At 41.5% G+C, this 13344-nt stretch overlaps 1 long non-coding RNA gene across 2 annotated transcripts in view; it reads right to left on the bottom strand.

The window, feature by feature from the left end:
- Nucleotides 1-13344, bottom strand: part of LOC127671766 (uncharacterized) — a 75172-nt gene that overhangs the window by 19145 nt on the left and 42683 nt on the right. The window contains exon 4 of one of the 2 annotated variants that reach the window (XR_007974792.1): nucleotides 11650-11898. This is a non-coding gene — a long non-coding RNA (uncharacterized LOC127671766). Of the gene's footprint in view, nucleotides 1-11187; nucleotides 11899-13344 lie in introns of those variants that run through there. The other variant, XR_007974791.1, reaches the window with a different exon arrangement.

Raw genomic sequence — 13344 nt, 5'->3', positions numbered from 1 at the left:
TTACAGGCTCATAGGAGGTTCAAACACCAGCCAGTGACAACAAGACCAACTAACGCCAGAGATAACAAGATGGCAAAAGTCAAATGTAGGAATGTTACTAATAGAAATCTAGGCAATATGGCAGCGTCTGAACCCAATTCTCCAACAACAGAAAGTCCTGGATACCCCAACACACCAGAAAAAACAAGATTTGGATTTAAAATCACTGGTCATGATGCTGCTAGAGGAACATAAAAAGGACATAAATAAATCTCTTAAAGAAATACAGGGGAACATGAATAAGTTAGAAACCCTTATAATGGAAACCCAAAAATCACTTAAAGAAATTCAGGAGAATATGGGTCAACAGATAGAAGCCAGTAAAGAGGAAACACAAAAATCACTTAAAGAAATGGAGGAGAAATTGAGTCAACAGGCAGAAGTCATGAAAGAGGAAACAAAATTCTCTTAAAGAATTAAAGGAAAACACAAACAAACAAATGAAGGAACTGAGAAAACCCATCCTGGATCTAAAAACAGAAGTAGAAACAACTAAGAAATCACAAAGGGAGACAACTTTGGAGATAGAAAACCTTGGGAAGAAATCGGGGGCCATAGATGCAAATATCAACAAGAGAATACAAGAGATAGAAGAAAGAATCTGAGATGCTGAAGATACCATAGAAACCATTGACTCAACAGTCAAAGACAATGCAAAATGAAAAAGCTTGTAACCCAAAACATCCAGGAAATCCAGGACACAATGAGAAGACCAAACCTAAGGATGAGAGACATGGAAGAGACATGGAAGGACACTTCTTGCTGGTCAAAGGAAAAATCCACCAAGAAGAACTTTCAATTCTGAACATCTATGCTCCAAATGCAAGGGCACCCTCATTCATAAAAGAAACTTTACTAAAGCTCAAAGCACACATTGCACCTAACACAATAATTGTGGGTGACTTCAAAACTCCACTCTCCTCAATGGACCAATCAGGTAAACAGAAACTAAATAGGGACACAGTAAAACTAATTGAAGCTTTGAACCGACTGGATCTAACAGATATGTATAGAACATTTCATCCTAAGGCAAAAGAATATACCTTTTTCTCAGGACCCCATGGTACCTTCTCCAAAATCGACCATATAATTGGTCAAAAGACAGACCTCAACAATATAAGAAGATCAAGCTAATTCAGTGCTTCCTATTAGGTCACTATGGAGTAAGAGAGGTCTTCAGTAGCAACAAAAACAACAGAAAGCCTACATACACATGGAGGCTGAACTCTACTCAATGATACCTTGGCCAAAAAAGAAAGAAAGAAAGAAATCAAAGACTTTTTATAATTTAACGAAAATGAAGGCACAACATACCCAAATCTATGGGGCACAATGAAAGCAGTACTAAGAAGAAAACTCATAGACCTGAGTGTCTCCAAAAAGAAACAGGAGAGAGCATACACTAGCAGCTTAATGGCACATGTGAAACCTCTAATTCTTCAAAAAGAAGCTAGTTCTTCAAGGAGGAGTAGAAGACAGGAAATCATAAAACTCAGGGCTAAAATCAATCAAGTGGAAACAAAGAGAATCATACAAAGAATCAACAAAACCAGGAGCTGGTTCTTTGAGGAAATCAACAAGATAGATAAACCCTTAGCCAGACTAACCAAAGGACACAGAGAAAGTATCCAAATTAACAAAATTAGAAATGAAAAGGGGGCTATAAAAACAGAAACTGAGGAAATTCAAAAAATCATCAGATCCTACTACAAAAGCCTATACTCAACATAACTGGAGAATTTGGAGGAAATGGACAATTTCCTAGACAGATACCAAATACCAAAATTAAATCAGGATCAATTAGATCTCTAAACAGTCCCATAACCCCTAAAGAAATAGAAGGGGTCCATAGAAAGTCTTCCAACCAAAAAAAGCACAGGACCAGATAGTTTCAGTGCAGAATTCTATGAGACCTTCAAAGAAGACCTAACACCAATACTCTTCAAATTATTCCACAAAATAGAAACAGAAGAAATATTACCCTACTCCTTCTACGAAGCCACAATTACATTAATACCAAAACCACACAAAGATCCAACAAAGAAAGAGAACTTCAGACCAATTTCCCTTATGAACACCAATGCAAAAATACTAAATAAAATTCTTGCCAACCGAATTCAAGAACACATCAAAATGATCATTCGCCGTAATCAAGTAGGCTTCATCCCAGGGATGCTAGGATGGTTCAATATATGGAAATCCATCAATGCAATCCACTACATAAACAAACTCAAAGAAAAAAAAACACATGGACATTCTTTTGGATGCTGAAAAAGCATTTGACAAAAACTCAGCATCCTTTCATGCTTAAAGTCTTGGAAAGAACAGGAATTCAAGGCCCATACCTAAACATAGTAAAAGCAATATACAGCATGCAGTAGCCAACATCAAACTAAATGGAGAGAAACTTGAAGCAATCCCACTAAAATCAGGGACCAGACAAGGCTGCCCTCTCTCTCCATATCTTTTCAGTATCGTACTTGAGGTATTAGCTAGGGCAATTAGACAACATAAGGAGGTCAAAGGGATACAAATTGGAAAGGAAGAAGTCAAACTATCACTATTTGCAGATGATATGATAGTATACTTAAGTGACTCAAAAAAACTCCACCAGAGAACTTCTACAGCTGATAAACAACTTCAGCAAAGTGGCAGGTTATAAAATCAACTCAAGCAAATCAGTAGCCTTCCTATACTCAAAGGATAAGCAGGCTGAGAAAGAAATTAAGGAAATGACACCCTTCACAATTGCCACAAACAATATAATGTACCTTGGTGTGACTCTGACCAAACAAGTGAAAGATCTGTATGGCAAGAACTTCAAGTCTCTGAAGAAGGAAATGGAAGAAGACCTCGGAAAATTGAAAAATCTCCCATGCTCGTGGATTGGCAGGATTAATATAGTTAAAATGGCCATCTTGCCAAAAGCAATCTACAAATTCAATGCAATCCCCATCAAAATCCCAACTCAGTTCTTCATAGACTTAGAAAAGCAATTCTCAAATTCATCTGGAATAGCAAAAAACCCAGGGTAGCTAAAACTATTCTCAACAACAAAAGAAATTCTGGGGGAATCAGTATCCTGGACCTCAAGCAATACTACAAAGCAATAGTGTTAAAAACTGCATGGTATTGGCACAGTGACAGGAAGGCAGATCAATGGAATAGGATTGAAGATCTACAAATGAACCCACACACTTATGGGTGTCAAGTATGTCACTTGATCTTCGACAAAGGAGCTGAAAACATCCAGTGGAATAAAGATAGCCTTTTCAACAAATGGTGCTGGTTCAACTGGAAGTCAGCATGCAGAAGACTGTGAATTGATCCATCCTTATCTCCTTGTACTAAGCTCAACTCCAAGTGGATCAAGGACCTCCACATAAAACCAGACACACTGAAACTAATAGAAAAGAAACTGGGAAAGACCCTTGAGGACATGGGCACAGGGGAAAAGTTCCTGAACAGAACACCAATAGCTTATGCTCTAAGATCAAGAATTGACAAATAGGACCTCATAAAATTACAAAGTTTCTGTAAGGCAAAGGACACCATCAAAAGGACAAATCAGCAACCAACAGATTGGGAAAAGATCTTCACCAACCCTACATATGACAGAGGGCTACTATCCAATATATACAAAGAACTCAAGAAGTTAGACCCCAGAAAACCAAATAACCCTATTAAAAATGGGGTACAGAGCTAAACAAACAATTTTCACCTGAAGAAATTCAGATGGCTGAGAAGCATCTTAAAAAATGTTCAACATCATTAGTCATTAGGGAAATGCAAATCAAAACAACCCTTGAGATTTCCCCTCACACTAGTCAGAATGACTAAGGTCAAAAACTCAGGAGACAGCAGGTGCTGGCAAGGATGTGGAGAAAGAGGAACACTCCTCCACTGCTGGTGGGGTTGCAAATTGGTACAACCACTCTGGAAATCAGTCTGGTGGTTCCTCAGAAAACTGGGCACGTCACTTCCAGAGGACCCTGCCATACCACTCCTGGGCATATACCCAGAGGATTCCCCAGCATGTAATAAGGATACATGTTCCACTATGTTCATAGCAGCCCTATTTATAATAGCCAGAAGCTGGAAAGAACCCAGGTGTCCCTCAACGGAGGAATGGATACAATAGTTGTGGTATATACACACAATTGAGTACTATTCACCCATTAGAAACAATGAATTCATGAAATTCTTAGACAAATGGATGGAGCTGCAGAACATCATACTAAGTGAGGTAACCCAGTCTCAAAAGATCAATCATGGTATGCACTCACTGATAAGTGGATATTAGCCTAGAAACTTGGAATATCCAAGACATAATCCACATGTCAAATGATGTCCAAGAAGAACAGAGGAGTGGCCCCTGGTTCTGGAAAGGCTCAGTGCAGCAGGATAGGGCAATACCAGAACAGGGAAGTGGGAAGGGGTGGATGTGGGAACAGAGGGAGGGAAAAGGGTTTATGGGACTTTGGGGGAGTGGGGAGCCAGGAAAGGGGAAATCATTTGAAATGTAAATAAAAATATATCTAATAAAAAATATATATACAGTGTTTTTGAAAGAAGCAAAAAATAAAAGAGCTATAAATGTAGTTGTGACCGAAGAGACGTAATAAATAGCAAAAATGAAAAACAAACAAACAAACAAATAAAACAAAAATATCTCTGGCTTAATCTCAGAGTCTGTTGCTCTATCCGTGCAAAATCCCAAAGCAGTAACAAGTTCCTTCCTGTAGACCTCCACCATTGCTCCTTAAACTTCCAGAGCAAAATGCCAATGCACAAGACAACACAGTAATGTGTCAATTCTGAGGCCCACAATACAATTAAGCCCCAAAACTATCGGTGCAAAGTTCTTAATGTGTTTACAACACAGCTTCTCTTTCTTTGGCTGATGCATAAAGTACCCAGTGTAGACCAGGAAGATTAAGGTCATTTCAACACAAAAGAAACATACATTTAGGCACCTAAAGGCAAGCAAGGGAATATGTAAGTGTAAGTTCCCAAATCAGTAAAAGTTAAAAACATTGTTAAAGAATCTATTCCTGGGTCTTTAGCCTGTCTTCTGGATTATTTTTAGGCTTTATTATTGTTTTGTTTTTGTGTTTGTGTGTATGTGCACTCCTTACTCCACAGAGAAGAGAGTCCAACTTCACAGCAAGAGCAGAGCCTTGATACAAGTGAACCTTTTGTCTCTGTGGGCTATCTTGAGTATTTCTTAACTGACAGAAAACTAACATTCATATATCATATTTCATCCTCATACCAATCATCTGAGCTATATTCTATGATTCCTACTTTATAAATAAAAATCTGCCATATAGAAGCACATATACTTGATGTCATGATAAATGTGAACGAAGGCCAAAGTGCAGGTCTCTTTGACCCTGTCTGACCTATACCCTCAGCCACTTGGGCACAAAACTTTGCAGGAGAAATGAATGAATAAAGATACTGGAGTCCAATCATAATTTACCAAAATGATCTGTCTAGAACTCCAGACTAATCCCCAGTCTCTGGCTGTGTTGGCGAGGCCAGCATCAGGCAGGTGTGAACTGACCTAATAACAAATTAACTGAATTAACAATACTTAACCTTGAGATAGAGGGGCCAGTTGACCACAAATATGTGGAAATGGGAGAGAGAGAGAGAGAGAGAGAGAGAGAGAGAGAGAGAGAGAGAGAGAGAGAGAGAGAGAGAGAGAGAGAGAGACTAGGAACAGACAAGGTCTCCAGGATCACATTGAGTTCCCTCTCAGGATCCCAGAGAACAGGCTACATCCATCAGTTACTTCATAATGACCAAGGGACTAAATGTCTACTTACTGAAAGAACAGGAGAACTGTCTGCATCCTGGGTGGCGACAATATCACTCTCATAAAAGCAGCAGCCATAAAAATGTAGTCTGTGTAACAGAGCATCATGAGTGTTTTCCATGCATGAATTTGCCTTTAGTGGGACTGTAAGTTCTCAGGTAAGATAAGCTTCTGCAGACCCAAGGGAGCAAACCATCCTCACACACGGCTCTTGAGGAACCTGCCCTGGAAACCCAAGGCCCGAAATCAGTTTCCTTTTTCCATATTGTGGCCAACCTGTGCACCTCCGCACCTTAAGAGCATCTCCAAAGCCAAAAGACCCAATACCATTTTTGACAGTTCCCTTTGTAAAACCATAGCCATGCTCTTTTCAAAAGCATGCTACACCAAAGCTTTTGCTTTCTATACAGAGACAGCTAGTAAGATCGGCTGGAGCAGTGCATGCTAGCTGCTGACACAAGCCCTGCTTTCCTGGGCATGCTCAGGATTCATTGCCAGGGATTCACTCCAGGCTCACTTGTAGACAGGGCTTCAGAGACGCCAAGGCAGGTGGGGTTTGTGGACTAAGTCCATCTGACCACAAGCAATACCTGTAGTGGCTTCAGGGTCTCAGGGTGGGTGGCACTGGCAACAGGAGCCCTTTCAATCCACTGAGCTTATCACTGTGGTGTAGCAAGCACCAGAGCAGAGAGAGGGAATATCAGTTTAAGGAATGGAGGAGAGTGAAGGGTAGTCCCAGCCTACTGGCAGCATTTGCCAAAGACAAATGGCTGAACTGGACTGAGACAACTCACTCCTACAGTCTAATGAGCGTAGCAATTAACATATTGGAGTATCTCAGTCTCTCTCATGAGGAACAGGGGGACAGAGGTCTTGTCCTGAAGCACAGAGCTCTGTTAAGCACTGTTAACCTAGATCTGCTGCCAGACGTGTTGGAAAAAGGAATCTGAAGCAGCCGTTTGCCTCCGCCGAGTATTCAAGTCAGTGTTTGATGAAAGGATAGCCTAGTATTTCTTTCAAAGGCATTTGAAAATGTATAAATAAGCTGAATTTGGTTTGCAAGAAATCTTTGTGAACTTGAATTTCATTCGTGCCTAGAGGCTGACTTGGGCTGGATTTTACTCAGTCTTCTGTTGCGGTTTAAAAGAAAGATGGATCCCAACCAGTCATCTCTCCACACTGGGGCTTGACACCCACAGGAGGTACTGGAGTTGCAAAAGTCTATTTGGCTCTGAGGCAAACGACACTCCCCCAATACATAAAAGTTCGTGTTACGTGCACGAAGACCACTTTTCCATTAGTTGATCAGTGTTTTGTAAGTTTAAATTGTCTAAAAGGTTTAAATATGAAATATCAGTATATTTCTACCAGATGGGAATCTAAATTTATCTTTAAAGCCAGCTATACTGTTATAGGATCAAGCAGGCATCATTTTCCAGGGTCTGACAAACAGTTAGGGACCTTGCTTCGTCCCCTAGGTCAGTCCCATACGCATGGAGAGTCACTCCTCGGCCCCTTGGGCGTCAGTAGTGTTTGCCAGGCCCTGCCTTGTCTTCTGTCTGGGATCCAGGGAACAGTGTACTCACCGCGCTTGGTCCCCCGCCCTCCAGCCATCTCTAATCATCTACGGAATTAATTTCAGGCTCTTCCCACTTGTTCTCCTTGCCTGCCTGAAGCATCATGAATTTCCCGTGTGTCTTTGGCGCAGGTGGCCCACCTGGCTGCATCTTTACTCTTCTTCCTCCACTTTGGCATCCTGTGTCCACTGCCATGCAGCACACAGCCTCCCAGAAAGCTAATGCTTCCTTCCCCTCATCACTGATTTCCAAGAATGGACCTGGTTGATACAATTCAAGCTATTCCATTGTCACATGGGATTCAGAGACCGACAAGTAAGTAAAACCCAAAACACACACAAAGAAACAAAACAACTCTGTTACACATCAAATAATAGCTCAAAAATCCAGAATTAAACGTTTGGAGACAGATGGCTCAGCAGGTTAAAGCCCTTGCCAAGCAAACCCGACAATGCAAGTTTGACTCCTGGAACTCACCTGAAAAGCCAGAGGACGCAGTGTGCACAGTAACCCTAGCACTCCTGTGACAAAGTGCAAAGTGGAGACGGGAAACCTGCAGAAATCTGGATGTAGTGGCACATGTCTGTAGTCCTGGCACACCAACAATGTTTCAGGAAGTAGAAACAGAAAAATTAGCCTGAGAGGTGAAGGCCGGGAAGCCTGTGGTGTGCAGCTCGTTGGCAGAAACAAGAAAGGGGGAGACGTTGCCTCAGCAGGATGGAAAAAGTAAACTGACTTCTGAAAGTCATCCCCAGACTCTGTGCATGTGCACACCACACACACACACACACACACACCATGCACACACTCATACACACATGCACATATCACACATACACACACATACACACATGCACACACACTAAATAAACTTTTGATTAACTCATAACAATATCTGTAAAGGTCAATACTGATCTGAGTGAGATATATTCCTTGCTGATTGGAAAGACAGCAAGAAGACTCCACCATATATTTTTCCAAGCCTGCCCATAAGGAAAGTTTTGTGGAGAATTCAAAGGCATGTATATCTACATAACTTAGTTAGCCTTTGGTAAGATGGTACTTTTTACTTGTATAGTGCTGAGGAGTAAACTTTGAACTATTTGCTGAGCCTGAGAAAGCACAAGAAGTTGAACTGAAGTTTCAAATGAGATCTTGTAGAGTCGTTGCCCCATTCCCAGTTCTCTAAGTGGAGAAATCTTCCAAGGATTCAGCTGAGAAAACAAATAGTAAATAAGAAGACAGAAGGAGGGCTGGTGAGGTGGTTCAGTGGTTAAGAGCACTGACTTCCCTTCCAAAGGTCCTGAGTTCAAATCCCAGCAACTACATGGTGGCTCACAACCATCTCTAATGAGATCTGATGCCCTCTTCTGGTGTGTCTGAAGACTGCTACAGTGTAATTACACATAAATATAAATAAGTCTTTAAAAAAAAAAGGAGGAAGAGGAAGAAGAAGAGGAAGAGAAAGAGGAGGAAGAGAAGGAGGAAACTCGGTAGAGGAAGTGGGGCGTGAAGACAGAAAGTGTACCATTACAGACAGACTGGATGCTGGAACTATCAAAACAGAACAATGGCTTTTATCTTTTGGTTTGTTGCATATTTGATGGAATAATGTTTGAATGTTAAATACATACAAAACATATTCAAAGTTTCTCTTAAAACTATGAACTGTACCCCAGCACAGACAGTATTTCCCTACCCGGCTGGTCCCTGCCTCAGGCAGGGATGCAGCTCTTGAGCCTGGGAGAAGGCATGAGGCAGACAGAGCCAGCACTGTGTTTTGCCACTGCCTACCTTCTGTGTTTCCAAATACTTCAGCTTTCAGTAGACACTGATAAAATATTTCGGAGAAGACAAGATGAATCAAAGCAAATAATCATAACTTCTGCCCTGACTCTGGGGTCTCTGAAGAAGGACAAAAAAAAATCCCCAGGCAGAAGGAGACAGGAAGCATCACAGACAGGTCTGGTAGGCTGAAGCAGGCCTTCCAAATTCTCTGCCATCTTCCATGGAGGGAGGGAACACCTGTGCCCTCCCAGCCTGAATCTTCACATTTGGAGTTATTTTCAAACTCTAAGTAGTGGCTCCCATGCTGAGGAAGCCAAGCCTCATAGAAAGGGCATGAGGCTCATCCTGCAGTATGCTTCCTCTCCACATCATCCCCAGCCCAGGCCCCAGACAGAAGAGTGGACAAATCCTCACATGACTCTAGCCACACCCCTCTAGGACTCCCAGGGATGGGATCCCCTACTCCCTACAGCACCCAACACCATAGGACACCTACAAGTCTTTCTATGCCAGATCCTCAGCTCAACAATTTCTGAGATTTCTGTGGATTCAAAAGCACAACTCTCACCTTAGAAAGGGGAAGGTAGAAAGGGAGAGGGTTCAACCTGGCCTGGGTAGCGATGGCCTGGGAACACGGGTTTAGCTTAGCCCAAATCCCATGGTCCAAAGTAGAAGCAAATTTTATGAGTCTTCTACAGTAACCAAAGGAAGTCCCTGAGCATTATAATCATATAATATATAGTGTAACTAAGACCGAATACATTGATGGAGACAGTTGGGAGGTGGGGATCTCTGCCATAGGCCTGTATCTGACAGTACTTTCTGCTTTCTGCTTGGTTGGAAACTAGTGTAATGTTTGTACACTTCAAATGATTCACTAAATAGTTATGAAGATGTTTGGTCAGATATAAAAGTAGGTGATAAATACAAACTCAGGGGTCTGAGGGTACTCCTAAAATAATTTGTCTCTGGTCTTGCAACATTCTAATGCTCCACGATTGTTTGAGTTCTCATCAGATAATCGTTCTAGCAAAAGGACGTTGGAAGCACTGCTTCTTTCTGGGAACTTCTATTCACATTTCAGATGGCCATATACAGTGTCAAGGCTCCTAGGGCCAGAGTTAACACAGAGTTTCCTGTTTTCTATGATCCAGATTTCTCTACTAGATAACTATGTCTATAGTTAGCATCAAATAGAGAAGCAGTATGGCTTTCAGAGCCTGTGTGCCTGCAAAAGCATTTTTTGCCCAGGAGAAAAGTAGCCTTCAAACAATGGATTAATTTTTCCTATACCTATGAAAATATTATTGGACTGTCATCAAATTAATAAAACAACCTTGCTGGCACAGCCCTGTATGTGTCCTGAGATTCGGTCTCACTCATTGGCCAGCAAGTACTGTCGTACTGTCAAATGTCTTCAACGATCTACCAAATCTCCATCTCCTTGATCCAGACTTTGCACACAACTTGTCCCTACCTACTGCAACCCATCTTGGAAATTTCTCAACTAAAATCTCAACTCTCTCCTGGGCCATCCATGTTTTTATCTTTTGAGAACCTCCTTCTTCTTGTCTCCCAACTGCCCTGTGTATTCCTGGAACCCCTGGAAGACTCCTGTTCCTGTATCCAGATCTCATATCCAGCAAAGCAAAGTTAGCTCTTACTTTTTTACTACCTCCACTTCGTTCTTTCTCAAAGCCATTTTCTAACTTTTCTCATAAAGTATCATAACTCCTTATTGGTGTGCTCCTCAGGGTAAAATGTGCCCATCAAGCCTGGTGAGGTGGTTGCCAAAATGCAGGTCCTGGTGCATCCTGAAGCTTGCGTGTGTGTCCTAACAGTATTCTCCTATATTGACACAAATCCTAGAAATAGATCTGTTTGAGGCAATAGGACATGGCAAAGAGCATTAAAAATGCATAACCTTAACCACAAACCAGTAACTTCCAGATCAGTAACTTCCAGAAAAATATTTTAGTATTTTCCACTTGTCTGATGGATAAGACTCAGTGTCCCAAGTAGGGCATAAAAAAAAATGTATAACCTTCAGTAGAGATACTATTTCCACTCAAAGAAGACTAGGCTAACCCCTTGGGGAGACACATGCTTAGTAAACACCCAGAATCACTTCCCAGGCTTTTGAGAAGTTATCTGAGCCTGGCCAAGTTCCACTTGATTTGCAACTAAACACAAAGGCAAGAGAGAGGCCAGCCAGCAGTACCTTGAGAACAAAGATGGGCATTCCAGATAAGCCCTGTTGAGATTGCTAATACAGCATCATCATCTTAAGCCACTGGTTTGTTATATAAGATGAATACTATTCTAAGCCTTCTAAGAAACAATTAGAATGGATAACCATTCTAATAAGCAATTAGAGATGTTGATGACTTAGCCTGGTGGAATTAATTTCCCATCCCTGACCTGTTGCAAGCTGATGGGGCTTGGGGAGAGTCTCTGTTCCACACAGCCTCTCGGGAGCCTCCTTTCTTCTTGAGTTTCCTCTCTTTTCTCGTTCAGTAGAGTCCTGTTCATTTGTGTCGTAGACTAGATAGAAATGGCCTTGTACCCAGAATACACTTGTAGAATGGGTCTGACTGGTCATAAAGCTTCTGCTTTCTTCTGACTGGGATGTGGTAAAGGAGATTGGAACATACACTCCACCTGTGTGACCTGAAAAAGAAGTATGGGAGTGATTCACATTGGTTGAGAAAAATGGGTCTCTGTACCCAGTGCCAGACACGAAGCCTGAATTATGGGAAATCCCCTATAAACCTCAAAGCAGAGAAGAATGAAACAACTGGAAAGCTGTCACACCATTTAAGATAAAACTTAAGCTGTCTGTCTGTCGTCTGTCTGTCTGTCTGTCTGAGACATGATATAATACAGCCCCAGCTGGCCACAAATGCACATTACAGTTGCGGTTGAACTTGTACCCTGGTCCTCCTGTCTCAGTTTCTTGATTATAAACCAGTACCATCATAGCTGCTTCAAGACGCTTCAAGAAGGATGTTTGTGTCCCCCAGCTCAATTCTGATGCACTGAGTTTACAAGGCAGCACTCACAAATAGGAAAACCAACAAGTAATGGACCCTGCCTTGCTGCACTGGGTTCCCTAATACCAAGAGTGACATAACGGTTTTCATTAGTTTGGAATTTGTAAGACCATCCAATTTAGAAGGACAAACTAGAAATGTATTTCGTGTTCAGTGTCTGTTTCCTCCGGATAGTCTTCTCTCTCTCTCTCTCTCTCTCTCTCTCTCTCTCTCTCTCTCTCTCTGTATATGTATGCAGGTGAGTGTACACTCGTGTGTATGTATGTATGTATATATGTGTGTATGTATGTAATGCAGAGGTTAATGTCAGGACTCCTTTTCAGTCACTCTCTATCTCTTGTATCTCTATTCTTGTCTCTATCAGGGTCCCTCGCTCTACCTAGAGCTCACTGATTCAGGAAGGTGAGCTGACTAGTCCGTCCAGCTCCACAGAATGTGTAGTATGTGCTTCAATTTAATATCACACTATTGGTAGCTTGAGTACCTCGTATATTAAATATGTTGCAAGTTCTACAATTGAAAAATCTAAGCACTCTAGTCTGCCTTGCTCTGTGTGATATATAAGCATAGGGAACTGAAAAGCCAAGAGACTTGGTTTCTAGCCTTGATTTCTGTTATTTATCATGTGTATTTATTTAATTTAGTTTCCTATCAGCTACAAAAATCTGGAATCCTGAATTCCTTAACACCTGTGAAATATAGAAATTCCTTATTTTCCCTACCTGTTTGTCAAACTGATTAACTACAGATAAAGTTTTTATTTGAACTTCAGAGGTTAGTCCCCCTCATGGTTTCTTTGCAAAAGGGAAGTGTAAGAAAGCAGGCTTCCGGTTTCCTCTCTGGTTGACCATCATCCAGGGGGTGGGGAGCTGATAAGCTCTAGGCAGCAGTTTATGGTGAGTAGCACAGGCTTGATCATAAGGGGGACATTTGGCATCTGGAAGCCTTCTGCTGCTGCTTGACACCATCAATACTAATTTATTTAGCATAATTTAGATGTGTTCTCTCCACACAGGCTATTTCAAAATGTACAGAAGGGAGAACTTGAGTTCATGATAGAGTT

The sequence above is a fragment of the Apodemus sylvaticus genome, chromosome 21 (genome assembly GCF_947179515.1).
Source record: "Apodemus sylvaticus chromosome 21, mApoSyl1.1, whole genome shotgun sequence".
NCBI lineage: Eukaryota > Metazoa > Chordata > Mammalia > Rodentia > Muridae > Apodemus > Apodemus sylvaticus.
Note: the sequence above shows the minus strand (reverse complement) of the source record. Positions and strands in the feature narration are given on the sequence as shown.